The sequence below is a fragment of the Gymnoscopelus microlampas genome (genome assembly GCF_963454915.1).
Source record: "Gymnoscopelus microlampas genome assembly, chromosome: 7".
Lineage (NCBI taxonomy): Eukaryota > Metazoa > Chordata > Actinopteri > Myctophiformes > Myctophidae > Gymnoscopelus > Gymnoscopelus microlampas.
Window position 1 is genome coordinate 521,096 of NC_139944.1, and position 21,329 is coordinate 542,424.

General features: G+C 41.4%; 1 long non-coding RNA gene across 1 annotated transcript; it reads left to right on the top strand.

Moving 5' to 3' along the window:
* The first annotated feature begins 15,793 nt into the window (after window positions 1-15,793).
* LOC311048841 lies at window positions 15,794-20,805 on the top strand. Its single transcript, XR_014601122.1, has 6 exons — window positions 15,794-15,872; window positions 18,204-18,247; window positions 18,399-18,529; window positions 19,381-19,467; window positions 19,562-19,623; window positions 19,734-20,805. It is a non-coding gene; the product is annotated as an uncharacterized lncRNA (long non-coding RNA).
* Window positions 20,806-21,329: the final 524 nt, after the last annotated feature.

Genomic DNA, 21,329 nt, shown 5'->3' on the forward strand with positions numbered 1-21,329 from the left:
TATTGTATGTTTTCCTCTTGGACAGTGGTGAAGGTTCAATTAAGCTTCCTGGGCAACCCTGTAAGCACCCTCAAGGAACCCTGTGTGTCTCTGGAATACACTTGCTGAAAGCCATAGTGGGCTCAGTGCGCACTGCCCTTCATGTAAATGTGCTCCAGTAAATGAAGTCTGCACAATGTAAAACAACTGCCCCTGTGTTATTACATTTCTAAATATACTGTGTGTGTGTTTGTGTGTATCTGTGAGAGAGAGGGTGAGGTGAGGTGAGTGAGGGAGACAGAGCAACGCAAAACAATATGTATGTGTTTGTGTGCGAGAGAGAGTGAGGTGAGTGAGGGAGACCGAGAGACGTAATGAAAAACATTTGGAATTGAAATTAAAACCCCTTTTCTGATTGACAGATGCAGCAATGCTAAACAGGGACCTCATAAGGCATACAATGCGTACAAAGAATTTGTCCGCAAAGACACAACTGCACTGTTCCTGGCAGCTTCAATGGAACACTTTGGGTTGACAGATGTCACAGGTAAATAATACATTAGATCTAAAACAATCTCTCAGTAGTCCAAAAAAATGCAAATTAAGTATATTTAATATAATGTTTTAATATGTATTAGACCTTTTGTGATGCTCATTTATTAAATAACAGTGTTGTTTTTGTCAACCAACAATTCCTTTCCAGAAATCCCAGATGATTTTGTTCCACCTGAGGTTGCTGCTGGACCTGTTGCAGACCAGAGGAAGTGGCTGTATGACATGGTAGCAGACGTTGTCGACAGATTCGACAAGTTAGACGAGGACCCAGATGCCTTCAGAACTTCAGAATTTCCGTGCCGGATGCAAGACCTGGTGTGTCAAAGAACATTCACAAGCAGGGTGGAGCGAACACGGCATGAGAAAGACGTCCATGACATGGATATGACACCACCCGAACAGGACCACAAAAGAGAGCACTCAGAAGCAAGAATGAGCTTTGGGTTTTTCCTGTTAAACATGTTGGAGACTGTACATACTGGCGCTTAAGTTGTACAAGGCATATGGTCACACACACTATGCGTACAGTACATTACTTATGACTGTGCAGCTCAAAGCCACACTAGCCCCTCGCCTGGCTCACAGTCTGACCTGGAACAGATTCTGGAATGGTAGGTGGGGGGGGGGGGGGTCGGGGAATAACATCCCTCTTGACCTGCATCTAGAACTACCTGAAATCTTTTTTGAAGGGTCTAGGGCCTAATCTTACAGAGAAGTCGGCCTCTAGAATCAGCCAGTAGGAGTCCTCAAGGAGATGATGGACAAAACTGACAAAGAGCTGCAGCTGTCAAGGCCAAGTGGCATTCACAGCACAGTTAGGGAGACAGATGATGTTCTGACCCTAGTTAAGGTTTTTAGGGAGACAGAATTATTCCAACATCAAGACGGAAGACAGTTTCATGCATTCCCTAACTTCAGTAGGGATTTGTTTACAAAACTTAATTATGAAGACTATTGTACGTGGATGAAGCGCAGGCTCAAGGAGTGGAGGAGAAATCTTTAAAATTTGTATTGGGCAAAATAAAAGTAAAACATCACAATAACATTCATAATACTTTGTCTAAAAGGTCTGTCCCAAAAAGTCCTTGCGGTCTTGTTTCCATTGAGGTCCTTATTTCCATTATAACCCATATTTAAGCAGTAATATAACGTGCACGTTATGTAAATATGTAAGGAGAAGAAAGACCTGCATGTGGTTTTCTTAGATCTTGCCAATGCCTTCGGGTCAGTGCCTCATGAGATTTTGTGGACAGCGTTCAACTTCTTCCAAGTTCCAGAGGGCATCACAAGGCTGGTCAAAGCCTACTTCCAGGACCTCCAATTCTGTGTTACAGCGCAGGCCAGTACAACTGCCTGGCAGCACCTCGATATAGGCATAATGGCGGGCTGCACCATCTCTCCACTGGCGTTTACCATGGCAATGGAGCTCATTATTCGAGCATCCCGATGGGTGGTTGGAGGGGAACGGTTGAAGAGCGGGCTGCGTCTTCCTCCAATCAGGGCATACATGGACGACATGACGACAATAACAACAACAAAGGCATGCACCAAACGCCTGCTGGATAAACTCCAGGAAAACATCCAATGGGCTCGAATGGAGATTAAACCCAGCAAATCCCGCAGTATCTCCATTGTCAAAGGCAAGCTCGCCAATGAGAGGTTCCACGTTAACAACAAGCCCATCAAAAGCCTTGACCGCTGGTATAGCGCAGAACTCAAAGACTCGAAGCAGGTGGAACAACTCAGGCAGAATACAATCAGTGGCCTCAAGCAGATCAACAACACTGCTCTCCCTGGGAAGCTGAAGCTGTGGTGCTTTCAGTTTGGGCTGCTGCCCCGTCTCATGTGGCCAATTGCCATCTATGAGGTCACTCTATCCCATGCCAATCGGCTGGAGAGACTGGTGAATGCACATGTGAGGAAGTGGCTTGGACTGCCGAGAGGCCTTAGCAGCATAGGCCTGTATGGCAACGGAGCCCTCTCCTTACCAATCTCAAGCCTCGTGGAGGAGTACAAATGTGCCAAATCAAGGCTGGAAATGACTCTCACAGAATCCCGGGATCCATTCGTCAGAGGTGCTGCTCCAACCCTAGCAATGGGGAGGAAATGGAAGCCATCTGCAGCAGTTGCAGTGGCAAAGACCGCCCTTAGACACCGGGATATAGTGGGGCATGTCCAACATGGCAGAGGGGGCCTTGGTTTGGGAGCAACAACACCCACATGGCAAAAGGCTACTCCAACCGAACGGCGGCACATGGTGGTGGAGGAAGTGCGCCACCAGGAGGAAGCAGCCAGGTGTGCCAAGGCAGTCTCCCAGGCCCAGCAAGGCCGCTGGCTGTGGCTGAAACGTAGAGACGCATCATGGGCTGCTAAATGAACACGTGGTGCCACCGTGCGACACACACCCAGGCCTGATCAGCCTGTGGTGGGCCAACCTCGGCAGAGGGTGTATTGTGATAAATGGCCGAAACACCCAATGAGGTCGGGGAACACAACGTGATTATTGCCAAATTCCACCCCATCCAAGAGGACATCTCCAACCTCATTCAATTGTTGTGCTGAATATTTAGGGATCTTTAACAACTAGTCCTATTAAGAATCCTGTGAAAAAGAGAACTATATGTTGACCATATGTTAATTTACATGCAATGTTTGGAAACTGCTGGTAAATTTGTATCTATTTTACCTGTCGTCATTAATAAAACCTTGATTACATCGTCTGCATATATTATTTTGAACATGCATAATAATCATGCCACACTGGATTTCACATTTGTATTTAAGTGTCTACTGCAGGGGTCTTCAACAGGGGGTCCGGGACCCCTAGGGGGTCCTCAGAGTTACTACAGGGGGTCCGCCAAATCTTTGTATGATGTGATTATTTGTTTTACCGTAACTACTTGAAGCCTTGCATCCCTTTTTCTGAGGAGAACTTTAACCAAAAATAGCCGATCTACAAGCTCACAACGCCTCGCATTGCGTTGTGAGCTTGTAGATCGGCTATTTTTGGCAAAGAGTTATAGGTGTAGAGGGAAAAAAGAGCAGCCAAAGTTTATCTGAAACACAATTTTTTTTACAATACAGAGGAGGTGCTTCATCTCTCTCTCAGCTAGGGGGTCCTTGGCCTGAAAACGTTGAAGACCCCTGGTCTACTGTGTGGACACAGTAGACTCATTAATTTGAAATGAATTAATTCAAATTAATTTTAATGACACAGAAATCAGTCCAGAGTGAACTCTTTTTACCTCACAGGGCTTAGTTGAAAAAGTACTCACATTTTTACTCAAGTTAAAGTATCAATAATGCAATGTAGAAAAACTGTCACAAGTAAAAGTCCCGTATTCAGAATTGTTTTGAGCAAAAGTTCAAAAGTATTGGGGTCAAAATGTACTTACATTTTTCATAATGACCCATTTCACACGTTTTCAAATGTATAAAAATCCTTGAAAATAGCAGATATACAAGCTCACAATGCATCGCTTGTAGATCGGCTATTTTCAAATGGCAAAAAATGTATTTAGGGCTGAAGGGGTTGATGTATTTTTTGTAATCAAAATCTACAAAGCAACTAGTACCGGAATTGTAGTGGAGTAAAAGTATTAAAAAATTGAAATACTACAGTAAAGTTTAAGTGAGTAAATGTACTTAGTTTACACCTCTGATCTTCAGGCATGTAATGTAGTTACATTAATTAAGTAGTCATTTCAACATGGCTTATTTTCAAATAATTACATTTTTCTAATAAAGATACATGTATCACATGGCAATAAAGCTTACAGAATGTTTGATTCAGACCTTCAATTTCAACATTTTTCCTCTTTCTAGTTCCATTAACCTTGAAGAAATGAATACATAATAACATGAGATACATTTGGAAAGTTTAAGCCCATCCCGAGAGCTGTTGTTGCAACAACAACTCTGCAACTCCCCTCTCCTCTAAGAGATGACAGGATTCGTGTTTTGTCGTCTACAGTACATGCGTTTGGCTATGAAACATTCCTAGCAGTAGGTTTTCGTCCTCGTGTTCAGGGTCTCTTTCAACCCATCTATCTTCATCTAGCTCTCCTTTGAAGTAATTATGAAGTCTGGCAAGTGCCTTTATGGTGCGGCAGTAAATAAGAATGGGAGCCATGGAAAGCCCCTTGTCTTTCACCTCCCTCACAACCCAATCCAGGCATTCCAGCGTGTCCTCACAGACAGAAACCAATCCTAGTCTGATGTTACTACGGTTGGGGCTAACTGTCAGAGTTGTTGTATTGACATTGTCCATGAGCAGTTGTCTCTTCACCATGGCTCTGGAATCAAGATCAGCTGATGCAGTCATTGCCAACACAGGTGGTTACATGTCGCCATTCCGACATGTCGCCTTTCCGACGTTAACTAACCCTATACCTAACCCTAACCCTAACCCTAACCGCACGCGGAAGCCACTAGTCGGAGTAGTGAGATGTCGGAATGCAGACATTACCCCACACAGGGGTACACGTAAAAGACAAATAAATGCACTAATGTTAGCTTGTATTGTGACAGGCAAATGTTTAATAAGACATTCCATGTAGTAGTGTCATGTGTTATGGCCAAGACTACATTTTCAGAGAAAACACCTAGTATAAGAATACTAACTGTTAATAAAGCCATCACTTTACAAAACAAATGAAATTTAAAATACAAAGAAAATACACTATCACACTGATGTGACTAAGAACAATGGGCCTCATTCAGCAATAAATTCGTAAGTTGTCTTCTTAAATTTCTTCCTAAGTGAATTCCTAAGAGAACCCTGGTCTCATTCATGACGTCTTCTTAACCTGTCAAATTGTTCGCACCTGCCGTTCTTAAGTTGATGAATCCCAAAGTGGAAGCGCGTGCCCGTCTATTAGAATTAGCATAGGTAAACGCCCCTAAATCCCCATATAAGGGCACAATTGCCGGAAGAGAAGCCGACACACAACACACACAGACGGAGAGACAGAAAGAGAGAAACAACGCCGAATCGCCGATTTAACATGTCTAAACGCAAAAGCGAGAAGAAATCCCAGCAATAACCCAAAACCAGGGAAAAAAACAGGCTCAGAGGTGGAGGTACTACTGCAGGAAGTGGAAAAACATAAATTATAGTATTATTATTATAATGATTATATATAGAGATTTTTTAAATTATTATTTCTTAATGACACAAGATATTTATTTCATGTTTTTCAGTTACATAATAACTGAATAAACTGCAAGAACAAATTATTTCTGCTCAAAGATCACACTTAAGAACTCAGAGGCCACCCTAAGAGTGCTCTCTAGTATGTGCAGATTTCTTATTAACTCAAGAACAAGCTGCTAAGAAGCTAAGAAAACAGGGTGCTCCTCCGACAGTGCAGTGCTCCGACATTAAACAGTAAACCCGAACCAAACCCGCACCCTAACCCTAACCGCACGCGGATGCCACATAGTCGGAGAAAAGGTCTGTCGGATTAACGCATGCCTCCCAAGAAAACATTTGTGAATGCCAAAATCTCTTAAAAAACTTCTTAAGTGGGTCTAAGAACAAATTTGTTCGTAAGTACGGTTCATGAATCGGGCCCAATGTCTCAGGCCATCCTTCTAGATATCTTCCAACCAAGTTGTAATAACGACACTGTTTAGCTACAGCTAGTAACCACAATATGGAGCTGTCTAAACAATTTTAACTTGGATTGGATTAACTTAATTTAATACACCCATGGACAACCCAAAAATGTTGGTGTATAAATCAGATTTTCATATTATCTTATAACCTTAATTTCTACATTTAAAATAGTGTAGGTCTTGATATTTACCCACAATGTTATTCCCAGATTAAGAATGCTAGGGTTCAAGTGGTTAAGAAAATATTAAATTGGGTTAAATTTGTTTTCTATATATACTGACCCTCCTTGACGATCGATCTCAAGTCTCCCAACTTCGAAAAGCTCTCTCTGAAGGCTGCAGTCTCCCCTGGGAAACATAAAATTGGAATGGTTTAGAAACATTTAGATTTTGCTTGCTGGAAAATCACGATTTATGTGAGAACAGAAAATGCACAGCACAGATGAAGTACTAAAACAAAGGTGAAATGTAAAGTCCGCTTGGACAGATTTACACTTTATTTCAAATAAATTACCACTGAAATTAGTACTGAGTGCTAGGCAAGATTGGGTGCATTTCGCCTTTCCGACATGTCGCCTTTCCGACGTTAACGTTACGAACCCTATACCTAACCCTAACCCTAACCGCACGCGGACGCAACTAGTTGGAGTGGCGAGATGTCGGAATGGAAGGAACCCCCCGCAAGATTAGCATGGCTTCAACACAACAATAGCTATTATGGTTTACAGGGCAAGGCTACTTGAACATTTTACTGTTAACGGTTAGGTTAGTAACCCCCCATGATCGACGTGAATCCCTTTGATTCACGTCGATCATGGGGGGTTGCTAACCTAGGGTGCAGTACGTTAGTCCGACAGCGCATTCCTCCGACAGCGCAGCGCTCCGACGTTTCCAATACTAAACACTAATTTCCAATACTAAAGTGCAATGCAATTTTGCAAAGGCAGATTCGTCTGGAACCAGGCTAGGGCTGCTGGGGGCTTGTCAAAGAGTGTATGACAATGTTCACATCAAAAGCCAGATGCCCTGTCCAGACAATACAATATGACGTTCATTCAGAGGTTCAGGGGTACCGTCCTAAAGTTGGCTGTACAGTGCCACCGAGATGTTGTTGTGACATTTCGAATTCATTTCAGCGTTCCGTGGTGTTTCCTTATTTATTCAGCCCAGCATCAAGTTCATTTTGTCGGCAGTGAAGCCAAGGAAACACCGGTACTTTGGAAGAGACATAAGCCAACTTCAAAATGCTTGTGGTCGAGAAATGAGCTTCACAGAGCGGATAGACCGATAGAGCTGTCTCTCGCTAGCTCCTGTGTGCGGTTTGGCTGCAGTGGCTGGGAAGTTGTGACGGAGATCCAGCGAGGGGCAATGCATGTTCTAAACTTGCTGTGATTGGTTGAAATGGCCATATATTTTAAAATTGACGATAAAGTAGGTTATGCTCGAGGAGGGGCGGGATGATTTGATTGAGAAGCTACACAACTATAGCATTCATTTAGCGGATTTGAAATCGTTGAAAAATAGGCTTCATTTAGCGGTCTGTAGGCGTCCCTTTGTCCATCTCTTTTATACAGTCTTTGGTTAGACCCCTGTGAGATGGATTGCTGAGGTGGAGCACCACGACTACCATCGGCTCCCAGTATTTACCACACGCTGAGTTGGCGGTGCCCAGGATCGAACCCATGACCTTGTAGGCCAAAGGCGAGAGCTCTACCGACTGAGCTACCAGGACAGAAATCAATGTCATTAATTAATCAATTCGAGCAAGAGCATCTTAATCCATCTATCCCAATGGAGGTTGGGTCCAGTAGAATTTTCATTTGAAAATATATATCTCTTTCTCTCCCTCCCTCTTTCACTCTCTCCATCTGTCGGACTGTCCGTCAGAAGATCTGACAGAAAAACAAACTAAATGTGATATGTTTCCACTTTTATGTTTGGACCACGCTTTCATCCAACGAGCCTTTCATGATTCAGATTCAGTAAACTTCATTGATTAATGTTGTCCCTCTCGGTAATACTGTGCATTACCGATGAATTGAGTGCAATGGAAACAAGCCCCCTGGGGATTTTTGTGTTATCCCTTTTAGCATAACCTTTTGACTGTACTACCTGTACTGTTAATAATCATGTTAATAAAGTAATCAATCAATCAATCAATCAATCAATCAATGACATTATCGAAAACTATACTACAACTTAATAGAAAGTGTAGGAGAAACAGACAGTAGGACAGCTGAGAGGGAGACAGTGTAGGAGAGACAGACAGTAGGACAGCTGAGAGGGAGACAGTGTAGGAGAGACAGATATTTGGACGGACACACGGACACACGCACACACGCACACACACACACACACACACACACACACACACACACGCACACACACACACGCGTACACGCACACACACACACACACACACACACACACACACACACACACACACACACACACACACACACACACACACACACACACACACACACACACATTAGGAGTCCACTAGTACTATGGTTCTCAAATGTTTTATTTGCAAGGACTCGATCCCTTAACTCTGAGAGTGTAAATGATCCATTTGAACACTCAGAGTTACATACCTGTTATGGTCATTCAGCTGCTAGCTCTTTATGTGTTTCTGGTAATGTTATTTTGTGCACTCAATTTGTATGTCTGTGGCAAAAATGGAATTCTGACAAAAATGTCCACCACAAGCCAGCATGGCGATGACCCCTGCTCCAGTCTCTCCCCTCTCTCTATCAAAAGCATTGCTTGGCTTCCGTGCATTTTAAGCTGGAACATAGGCTCGAAATTAGCGTTTCACTTGATGTTGAAGACAACTGGTTTCTACCGTATTGACAGCAGAGGGGAAACGGTGAATTCATAGGGCAGGCAGGGGGCATCACGGCCACTGTGGCTGTAGGGCATGTCAATTTTCAAGGGGCACACGGCCAAAGAGAGGGGCAACGTCGTGGCCACCGTGAAATTCCTGCCCTGCTATCATGTACACAAGATGTAATAAAGAAACCTTGAACAATGCAAAATGTCTTTGGCCTACAAATGCAGTATATAAACTTGGGTAAGTGCAATGAATGGAGGAGTTTGATTTCACCTTCCCAGATTAAAACTTCTTTGGTACTAAACTCAATATAATTCTAAAAACACAATATCCAAAACAGTTGCTGGTGGTGCATGATGGTGGCCTCTATGCTCCTGCAGCTGGTTCTCTGGAGGACTTCAGAGTGTGGTATACGGTCTCGCCAGGTAACTTTTAAGATGCGTTGGAGGCATTTGATGTGGAACGCTTCAAGCATCTTCCGGTGGCAGGAATAGATGTGACCAAATTTGACTGGGAGACAGTCATCTAGCATTTTTCCTTGTCATATGAAAGCAGGGAATAATAGCAAAATAATGATAATAAGATTGAGTGAATAGTTTTGAAACTACAGCTTATAGAACTGAAGTCAAATTAAAGCTCTTGAGTAAAGAAAAGACCAGTTGAATGGCTCTCATTCAGAGTAGCACTACTGGGCTATCAATCCCATCATGCATAGCAGGGGATGCATTCCCTTTGTTTACAACATAGATATAGAAACCTAGATACCTCATTGGCCTCTGCAGTTCATTGTAGCGACTGGTATCTCAATACAAGGCTCTTCCGCAGGGCTGTTTGACTACTGACCAATCACATCGCGTTAACTACTGGCCAATCACAGCGCGTCTAACTGACTAGTTGCTGCGCGGCTGCCTCTTAAGAAAAGACCCGCCCCACCTGCCTCTGATTGGCCTATCGAACGCCCCCTTCTGTGATGCACACGGATGTTTCCAGCTTGCCCTGCTGAAGCGGAAGGAAGTGGAAGGCTCGCCCAAGCCTTATATGGGCTAGCCCTGCGGAACAAGGAAGCGCGCCCGAGATACGAATGCTTCAGAGCCGAAGGAGGCGTCTACCTTTATATGTCTATGGTTTACAAGGCTCTCTTTGTTCCCTGTATGCTCTCTGGGAACAAGTGTTTGCCACTGCCCCCTGCTGGAACCGGCTGGAACCAGTGGCCAGGAGGACCAACATAGATTCATTTTCACAACAGTTTTAACAAAATGTCATTGTTAATACATCTTTCTTTGAGATTTACATTATACACAAGCCAACAGACTTGTGATACCTTTCAAAATGATCTGTTAGAAATGACAGATTTGTATGCAATTTTGCGTTTGGATGGAAACTGAGGATTTGGTTAGCAATGCTAACAAATGCTAGCTCTAACTTATATCTTAACTACATGTTAATGCATTTATTTCATATTTACATCGATTTAAGCTCTGACATTTATGTCAGACATACCCTAGTAATCAACAGGATTTATTGATTTCAAGAGTTGGGTCGACTACTTGCATGATTCGTCACATCACAGTTTGGAAACTTATCCTGGGCCAGTTTTAAAACGTGTGTTTGGTGGGGATCTTTTAAGTTTAATAGCCTTGGGGTACAATTGGCTTTGCACAGAAACATCCGGTATTAAATACTTTTACTTTTACTCATAAAGTACATTTCAGAGCCTATACTTTTTTACTTTTACTCAAGTAATTATTTGAATGAGTACACTGCAAAAATTGGATTTTAAGAAAGTAAAAAAATCCTCGATCCTAGCATATTAGTCTTATATTTTGTCCAAAAAGAAAAAATGTGCTTGTCAAAGAACATTTTTGCTTGTCAAACATGTTTCAAACAAGATTTTATTTTCTCATTTTAGGGAAATGTAACTTGCATTTTCTTAATAGGGAATTTAATCAATTTTTGAGCAATACTTAACCAGTAACAAGCTACAACAGTGGTTTGCATCATATCCCAGCGGAGGCACAAGATTATTTTTCCTTATTTTAAGAGTAAGACCAGTTGGAACAGCTTCTCAATTTAAGAATTGTTTTATTTAATTCAACTGTCAATCTAATGCGACTTCATCACATAGAAATAACATGTTTCAGATCAAACCAACCATTTAACAAAGTGCACATTGGCTTTGGTAAAAGTGCAAGCTACACTTTAAAATCTGGGAACTATAAAACATTTCATTATCACATCTTAACAAAACTCGGCAACGCTGTGCATGCATGTTACTTTCAGATGAGATAAAAATAAAAAGTGATATAAAACAAAAAATAGAAGTTTGGGTGTTAGGGTTTAACTGGTCACATGCACACTACAGTTTCATTCCCACCCCCAGTACATTAATTTAATTCAACAATCTGACATCACAGATAAAGACCATGTTTCAGATCGCTCAAACCATTTAACAAACAGTGCACATTGGTAAAAGTGCACGCTACACTTTACAATCTGGGAACTATAAAACCAGTCTTAAACTCTGCAGTAACGCTGTGTAGTTTTATGCATAATGTTATAGGTACTTATTGGACAAAAGAAAAAAGAATATAAAACAAAAAAATGTAAGTGATATCAAGCACGCTCTGTAGGCTTCAACTTGACACACTACAGACCCCCCCCCCCCACCCCCCCCCACCCCCACCCACAGTACAGTACACACCAAAAAAAGAAATTAACATACAGACATACATTAACATACATTTGTACAAGGCAGGAAGATGTATATGACCACAGGTTACAACACTGTTAGGATGAACTAATTATAAGGATAGTTCTTGTAGTTAGATTGCTGGTAGCAGGTTGCCCTGAGCGTCGTCGATTAGAACGATACCTCCCGTGGGGCCCTAGTAATTCAGGCCGGTAGGATGAGATCAGGTAGAAGAGTAAATGGTTTGTAAGGCCTTCACTCTTTCTTAGTTAGTTATACTTATTAGTTACTGAACCCGAATATATCTGATCTGATCTATCCTGCCTCAACTCAACCTGATAAACTGGTCGGTGTCATTGTCATCCTACACGTTCGCCATATAAGGACGACCCTAGAGCATAGCCGTTTCGTTTATCATCCATGTATGGATATTTAGGAGGTGCCCGTACAGAGGATACCTCTGTAACAACACTGATACGTCCCAGGTGCATCCATGTGATGTTTTTTCGTTATAGTTATTCTATTTATAGTGGCTCATAGGAATTTATAGACTACCTGACAACCAGGAATAGATTGGTGACCACCAGAGAGTAGATGGCATCCGGGAGAAGTTTGGGTTGGCGCCCCAGTCTGTGTCTTCCATGAGGAAGAAGCCCAACAAATCCACGGTGAGGCCTTTAGGAGGGCCATTCAAGCAATCGCTAAGGGAGGCTGCAGTACCACCACAGGCCAAGACACCATCACACCAGAATTAAATGTTTGGAGCGGGGTAGTCTGGTGCAACGCACAGGTCCTGGACCTGGTGAGACGGAGGAGGAGCCCGGCCACGAGGCCATCCACAGAGCCTAGTCCCTCCACGTGCCACTTCGGACAAGTGTATTAAGTGGCCCTGTCTTTCCCTATTTAGGACTGACCGTGGGTAGCTACCTGGGACGTAAGTCGGGGCTTCATCAACCCTGGCTGGATCACCTGGGCGAGGGTGTATGTTGCGAGACCCGAAACATCCTATGACCCCACACTGTAAAATCTGATTTCATGTAATGGTAGACCTTACTTAAAAGAAAGAGTACTCTTTACTCATTTCGGCTTAATTTGTTGACTCTACTAGATGAAATCTAGTAGAGTCAACTTTCTGGTGAGGAAAGTAATTAAACTTTGTCTTTTCAGTAACCCTTACTTAACATTATAAAGTGAGGAGGATTTGTAAGTAAACTAATGTCTTTTCAGTAATCTTTACTTAACATTATAAGTGAGGATGACTTTTAGTGTTTTATTAAACTTATGTCTTTTCAGTAATCCTTACTAAACATTATAAGTGAGGAGGATTTGTATTAAACTAATGTTTTTTCAGTAATCCTTACTTAACATTATAAGTGAGGATAATTTTGGTGTTTGTATTTATCTATTTATATGCATAATATAACATATACGTATATGTATATGTACATGTGACACTGATAAAGCTCAAAGATCAGCAAAAAGACTGCAAAGGTCAACCCTGGTTATGTCGAATGGTGGGTTACATCAATAGTCTACAACTTTTCAATAAGAAGTTATAGATTTTTGAAATAGTTCAAAGTTAAGCTTTTCTCACAATTTTCAAAAATATTTTTTTTAAATTAAAAAACACGTTTTCAGACTCAAAAGAGGACGCTGAATCGAATGGGCTAGGTCTCGATTTTGTATGACCCTTAGAAAGTGGTTTAAACAAGCGTTAAAGTTTAGTAAACTTGAAGCTTTTTTCACAAACATATTATTATTTTATTTTGACCCTTCCACCCTCTTATTTATATGATATTGAGTCGAATGGTAGGTTACATTAATAGTCTAGAATTGTTTAATAAGAAGTTATAGATTTTTGAAATAGTTCAAAGTTTAGCTTTTCTCACATTTTTTTAAAATATTTTATTTTTAAATTAAAAAACACCTTTTCAGACTCAAAAAAAGACGCTGAATTGAATGGAATAGGTCTCGATTTTCTAGGACCTTGGGAAATACAAACGGTCACCAAAAAGATTGGACGTTGACTTTTGTATAAAAAACTGATTTTGTTGAGCACAAAATCTGTAACTAATCGCTCCAGATATTTTTTTAAAATCCGAAACTTCTCTCAATCCATATTGAGAGTAAGCCGGATTTTTTGGCACCGGCCCTGATTTTTTCTGACACTGATAAAGCTCAAAGGTCAGCGAAAAGACTGCAAAGGTCAACCCTCGTTAAATTTTTAGAAATTGTATTTTTCTTCGAGACTCTGGCTTTAGACTAATGTGATGGCGCTGATTCCAAATATGCAAGTTTCTTTTTTCTCGGACAACAGGAAGTGCCTCAAAAGGCCACTTCTTGGTTGGTTTTAGGGTGTTCCAAGCCTGTGATTTCTCCGAAATATTTTTTTTCCAAATCTACACGTAAAATAATGCTAAAATTTGAAATAATCAAACCCTAATATCAAATCATGATTTAATTATCCCTTAATTGGCTATGGTTACGGCTTCGCTATCTCGCTCAATATCTCGAATACGATAAGGACTTAGGGTCCACTTTTTGGATATGTTGTAGAGCTGGCTGAGACGCACACTTGGATGTCTTGTTTGTCCCGTTACGACACATTTCTATTTCTGACTTTGTCCTTTGATATGGTCTTAAGATATAAGACTCTATGTGCCTTCTGAATGTGTAGGAGGTCAACTTAGGAGTGTCGTACCGGGACAAACAAGACATCCACACGTGTGCCTTGGCGAGCTGTACAACATATCCGAAAGGTGGATTCTAAAATGCATCGATTTCGAGATATATCGCTTTATTGCGCGTAATAACTTGACATTTGACCCTAGCCAATTAAGGAGAATGGTAAGGCCGTGTCCGAGGAGAGTTATATGGGCGCGTTCGGGGCGACGCGCTGACCCAGAAACAGGTGTCCAATTTTGTTTTTACTCCTTTCAAACAGGTTTTCACTATTATCTCGGCCCCTAGGGGGCGCTGAAACAAACGGACAACGTATTATTGATCAGCTCTTCACCCCGGACGCGTCCATATAACTTTCCTCACACACAAACATGTGGTTCTGAAAATTAGGGTTATTGGGCTTCTTGAATAATTTGGCCACTAGGGGGCGCTGACACAATCGGACAACAGATTATTTATCAGCTCTTCAGCCCGGACGCGCCCATATAACTTTCCTCACACAGGGACATACAGTATGTATTTTTAATATTTTTTTTGAAAATTAAAAAAATAAAGTACAATAAAAAATTTAAATAAAATAAATGAAAAAAGTAATCGGAAAAACACGGCCCCCTCACGCATTAAGAGGGCAGGATGAGTCACCAGAACCAAGGACGGGTGTTTTTGATTAATCTAACATGGTTAAAATGGAGTTTGAAGTTACAATGGGTTTGTATAGGAAAGGGGCGTGTCTGATAAAATGAATATCAAATATCTAAATAATGAATCAAGCAACTTAAAAACTGTCTGGGTGGTTCACAAAGGCCTGAGTAGATGATAAAATGACAGAAAGTTTTTTTTTGAAAGTGAAATATCCCTTTTAAGTGTATTTATTTTTGGACATCACTTTACACAAGTGTATTCTAACATCACGTTTTGTGTGTGTGCTTTTGGTCCTGCTAAGTAAGGCTGTATTGTCTGAATTTTCATTATAATCAATGGGGAAAGCCTCGCTCCTGTTCAGTCCAATCAGATGTAGGGTCTGTCTACTGCATCCTCCTAACTCTATGACTGTATCCTGTATACAATTCAAAGGGCTTTGAATGGTATACGGGGCGTATACCATGCACCGTTTCCGTATCCGCCCAAACCTAGAACCGCACTCAGGGTTGCCAGATCTGCTCATTATAATTTCCCTGCAAGATTTTATTTGAAAATAGCCGATCTACAAGCTCACAACGTGTCGCATCGCGACGCGTTGTGAGCTTGTAGATCTGCTATTTTCAAATAGCTGATGTATGTGTTAAAGTGCTCATGTTGCCCATAGTCGCTTCTTTTGGGCTGGTTTTGGGCTGGTTTTCCTAGACCTGGTTGCTTGTTTCTCTCACAGAATCTGGCAACACTGACCGCACTACACATGCGCAGTTGATCACTGGAGAAGCGCGCGTAAGAAACAGGAAGAGAAGAACGGTCTTGTTGTTTTTCTGCAGCTCTAGTCTGCTCCGTTCATTCATTCAGAGTTGTTATGCTAAGGTAAGTTAACGTTCACTGTATATACTATATATTTAGCAAACGTTGTCTTTTGTCATATTCCTCATACTTTTGTTGCTTAAGTTTATGTCATCGATTTATTTAGCGAAGTTAGCGAGGGACTCTCGTCCTTCTTTGTTTACCCCAGAGACACGGCCCGCTGGACTCCGCCAACAAAGTGAGTTTCAGGGCCATGTTTTAAAGCACTATTAAAACGGAGAAGCAGCCTGAAAGATGAATTGAGCACATATGTTAGATGTGATAATCCCTTATCCACGTAATAATCAACCTACAGTAGTATGTTGCTGGGTAGATTTCAGCAGATTAGCTCTGGTTGTGGAGAACATATTTTCAGGCAGCATGAGCATAATATGTTGAAACTAGTGTTCGGTACAAACGTATTTACACACAATTACAATATTATTGTATCCAAGTGATGTTTAAAGCAGGGGTCTTCAACAGGGGGTCCTCAGAGTTACTACCCAGGGGCCGCCAAATCTGTGTGTGTGTTATATATTTATTTTTTACATTAACCACTTGAACCCTAGCATCCCTTTTCTGAGGGTAACCAAAAATAGCAGATCTAGAAAAATAGCAGATCTACAAGCTCACAGTGAGCTTGTAGATCGGCTATTTTTGGCAAAAAGGTTTGGTCTAGAGGGGGTAAAAAGAGCAGACCAAGTTGAAAAAAAAGTTTAATCTGAAATACAATTTTATACAATATAGAGGGGGTCCCTGCTCCATCTCTCTCTCAGCTAGGGGTCTTTGGAAAACGTTGAAGACCTCTGGTTTAAAGCATCTATTTACTACTTTACTTTAGCCATATTTTATGTTTGTCATACAACTGTGTTGTTTAAAAAATGTTTAAAAAATGTTCATCTACAAGCTGACAACATGCTTTGTGATCTTGTAGATGTTCAGAAAATCGCTTTTATAAGAATATTATTTATAATAAATGTATTCAATTAAATGTTGCACCCCTGTGGGTTAGAAAAGCTAAACTGGCCTAGGGCAGTGGTTACCAAACTGGGGGTCCCAAGAAGATTATCTTAATGTTTTTCTCACTCAACAGTAAACAAACCAACATACAGTGTAAGTGCATACACTATACAGGGTATCTGCACATTTATAAAGAGACAACTTAAGAACTTATAAGACCTTTTTAATCCCTCTAAAACAGGGGCTTTCAACCAGTGGTCCGGGGACCACCAGTGGTCCTTGAGGGGGTTCCAGGGGGTCCCCAGGCAAATGAATAGTTAGCAACCAAATTGACCCTTATATGTCTGTAACTCTGAGTGTACAAATGGAACCAAATGGACCCGTTAGGGTCCATTTGGTTCCATTTGTACACTCTCAGAGTTAAATGAACACTGATGATGGTGATACAGTGTAGATTGGGACCCCCTAAAAAATCTAAATGGTTGAGTCCCTGGCATATATTTTCAAATGGGGGTCCCAGGGCTAATATTTGTCAATTTGGGGGTCCTTGATGCGAAAAAGGTTGAAAACCACTGCTCTAAAATATAAATGGACACACAACAAACAATACTACAAAACATGGTCAAACATTGGCCACATTGTCAAATATTACCTAAGAAATAGGCGCACATTGTGAAAATAGAAGATCTACAAGCTCACATCACAACGCCTCGCGATTGTGAGCTTGTAGATCTGCTATTTTCACAAGCCCGCGGACCCCCATTTGAAAAGATATGCCAGCTAGGGAGTCCCATAAGAGAAGATTTTTACGTCTCTAGCAGTGATTCTTTTAATTTCAAGGACCCCCAGTTTGACATGCATTAGGCTACGGACCCCTATTTAATGGCATTTCTATCTCCGGGACCCCAATTTATATTGTAAAATCTATGTTAATTTAACCATAAGCCATAAGGGTCAATTTGGTTCCTAACTATCCATCATTTAGCTCGGTACCCCCTGGATCTCCCTCGAGGACCCCTGGGGGTCCCGAATTATCATTGTACCAACAATTAATGCGGTAGGGTTAGACAGTGGCACGTTGTGAGGGTGTAGGCTGGCCATTATTGAGAATGTTGTCCAAAATAGGGACACCAAGTTGAAAACAGACTATTATTATTAGTAGTAGTAGTAATTTGTATTATAGATTGTGGCTTATGTTGTTTGTATATTTGGCTGTTTGTCTTGACTGCAAGGCCCTTTGCTACTGTCTTGTCTAGCCTCATTTATGCCAGTGGTTGCCAGTGGTTATTTGTTTAATTCCTTTTTTTACTATTACTTAGTTATTTCTAATTGGCGTCTAGACATTACCAAACATTGTTTCTAATGTATATTATCCTTTTATCCCTTACCTCATAGAGCACTACAATGTTGCAGGACAGATATGCAGCCAGTGGAGCTAAGTGAGTAAGCTACTACTCATGTTAACACACCACTGATACCTGGCAGACAAATGACAAACATCTGACACACTTCAGTTTCTGCTATTAGAAACGTAATGCCAGGTTACACTTTTAAATTGTAATTGTTTATTTTTGTTATGTTTTCTGGCAGTCTGGCAGAGTCAACTGAGAGCCTAAGACCAGACCCAACAAGAAGGATGTTTCCCAGGTCTTGGACCTTGAATAACAACCCAGATGGGCCTTCATTGACTCATTGACCCCTGCTTCAGAGAACTGGAACATGTAAGCAAATGCATTCCTTTGAAGTAGGCCTGCATGTGCTTCCTTCAGTCAGTTGAATATTAAGAACACTAAGTATATTTTATTGTAGGACTAGTGCTCATGATGCACACCAGCAAATAGTTATTGATGGGGATGGGGTGGCGACTGTTGACGAATACAAGTATTTGGGTACAACGATTGATTCCAAGCTGACATGGAATTCCTACACTAATGCCATCTATAAGAAAGGTCAGCAGAGGCTGCATTTTATGCACAGACTGAGACAGTATAATGTGCAAAAAAGTGTAATGGTGCTCTTCCATCGATCCTTCGTGGAGAGTGCACTGACTTTCTGTTTTGTTTCCTGGTATGGCTCACTATCATTGGTTAATAAGAACAAACTCCATAAAATCATCAATGTATCCAGCAAGATAGCTGGGGTACGACATGAGAGTATAGCAGCAATGTATGAGACCCGGGTGCTTAGGAAGGGGAGAGCTATTGCTTGGGATAGAACGCACCCGTTATACAGTCAATACCACCTTTTACCATCAGGACGACGGTACACAGTGCCAATGTTGCAGGCTAGGGCTTCAAGATCATTTGTCCCTATAGGACTCCTGAACAAACAGGCCCCATCTCAGTTCTGTGCATACAATGTAATGTGATGCCTCTTGAATCATGACTGGTGGCCTTTTCCAGTTTGTATGTATTTTGTATTTATGTTATGTGTTTGTGATTTTTTTGTATCCTGATGGCACAAAAATGTTGTCTCTCTGTGATCTCTCTCTAGTTATGGATGAACACCGGTAGATCCTCGTTGGAGGAATGTGAACTGACCTGCTCTCTCTCTTTATCTGTCTGTGTCATAGGATGAACTCTGACGAATCCTCGATTGACGGAACTCCTACTTTGTACCCAAAGTGATCCGCTGTGGGACCTTAAGCAGCTGGACAAAGGTACAGTAATTACTGTTTCTGACGGAGTATCTCATGAAAGTATACGCTTGTTTAAATAACTGGCTGCTGTAAATTAATGTTTTTAACTTTGCAGCCCGCCTGACATGTCTCCACCACATGAAGTTAGGACATACATGCTCTGCTCACATCCTTGAGGTAAGAAATGTGCATATATGGCAATTTTCATATTTGACTATAAGATTCAGAATGCAACGCATACATTTTTTGTGATATTTTTTTGTTTTTTCTGTTTGTGTTTGTGTCAGTCTGCAGAAGACCCCAACACCTTTCTTCAGGCAAGACCACTCCACTCAGCCCTGCCGTCTGTGAAACCATCTGCACATGCCATTGGAGCCATGCCTGTATTGACCTTCCCAAAAGATGACACCTTTTTTATCCAGGGGGAGGCAGTATTGTGACCAGGATTACTACATGTTTTTGTGAGGGTACCTACCCTAGGAGACACGGGGAGAACATGCAAACTCCACACAGAAAGGCCCCTTCGCCAACCCCACCTAGGGGGTGGGCACTGATGACTCGGAGGAGAGGACACGCCCACAGCATCAACTGCGGGAATCGAACCCAGGACCTTCTAGCTGTGAGGCGACAGCACTACCAACTGCGCCACCGTGCTCCCCCCAAAAGAGGACACCTATGCCAGCATGATGTATCTCATGGCGAGTGATTACACCGTTCACCTCACATACCCCAAGTGGAACATGACTCATAGAAAAAGACCAAACGCCACCAGTTCAGTTCCTTGATGTTGCTGTAATACGGTTAGTTGATTACTCAGGTTAGTCACCAACAGAGCTTGGTACTGCTTTATTACCGCCAAGACGTCTTGGTAACAATTATTCTTCAACTGATGGACCCTGTGAAGTAAGGATCAGTTATGCCTCTCCCTCAAAGCACTTTATATATACATTGTATTGTCACGCTGGATGGTTTTTAGAATTGAATGTTTCCAGTTGAGTGTCCAGACTTGAGTGTCTGCTGTGTAAAGTGTGAAGTCCTCCCCCTGCCCAACTTTGCAGTGGTTCTCAAACTTATTCCAGTCCAGGATCCCCAAATTAATATTTGGCTTTGGACCCCCCTCTGAAAATAATCTGTGCCGCTGGGCCTCCCCATACACAATTTGGGTTGTTAAAATTATATCATGGGTTAAAGTAGTAAAACTGACATTGAGGCTATGTCAACAAATGTTCAGCAGGACCTCCTCAAATCCTTTCATGGACTCCTGGGGGTCCCTGCGTGGACCCCACTTTGAGAACCACTATTTTATAGCATGTGGGCCTGAGCTGCTTTATAAAATAAAATAAATGCTGAAAATAAGAATGCTTCTGGTGTCTTAATTTAAGACTTTTCATTCTATTATTTTGAAGGAATTGCTTCTTATTGTAAGAGTTTTGGGGCTTATTATTATTCTCAGATTTAAGGAAAAAATCCTCAGAATCGGCTTAATAAAGAGAACAAAAATACCACATTTAAGCATATCTTTCTTAAATAACAAAGTATTCATTGCTTGTATTAAGCAGAACTTGCTTTAGATGTAGGCATTTTTGTCTAGTTTTAAGCACCAGTATGCTCTTTCAGTGGCTAGACTTTGTTTCTAGTTTTAAGAATTCTAGTATAGAAAAAAATGCTTACCCCATTGGCAGTTTTTTTTGCTTGATATAAAGAAATATGTCTCAATTTAAAAATATTTTGCTTGTTTTAATTTGGCCATTTTTTGCAGTGTACTTCTACTTTTACCAAAGTCGTTTTTTACACAAGTAATTGCACTTCTACTCGAGTACAGAAAGTCAGTACTTTTCCCATCTCTGCTTGTGCCTGTATTTAAAAAGAGAGGGTTCTTTAAC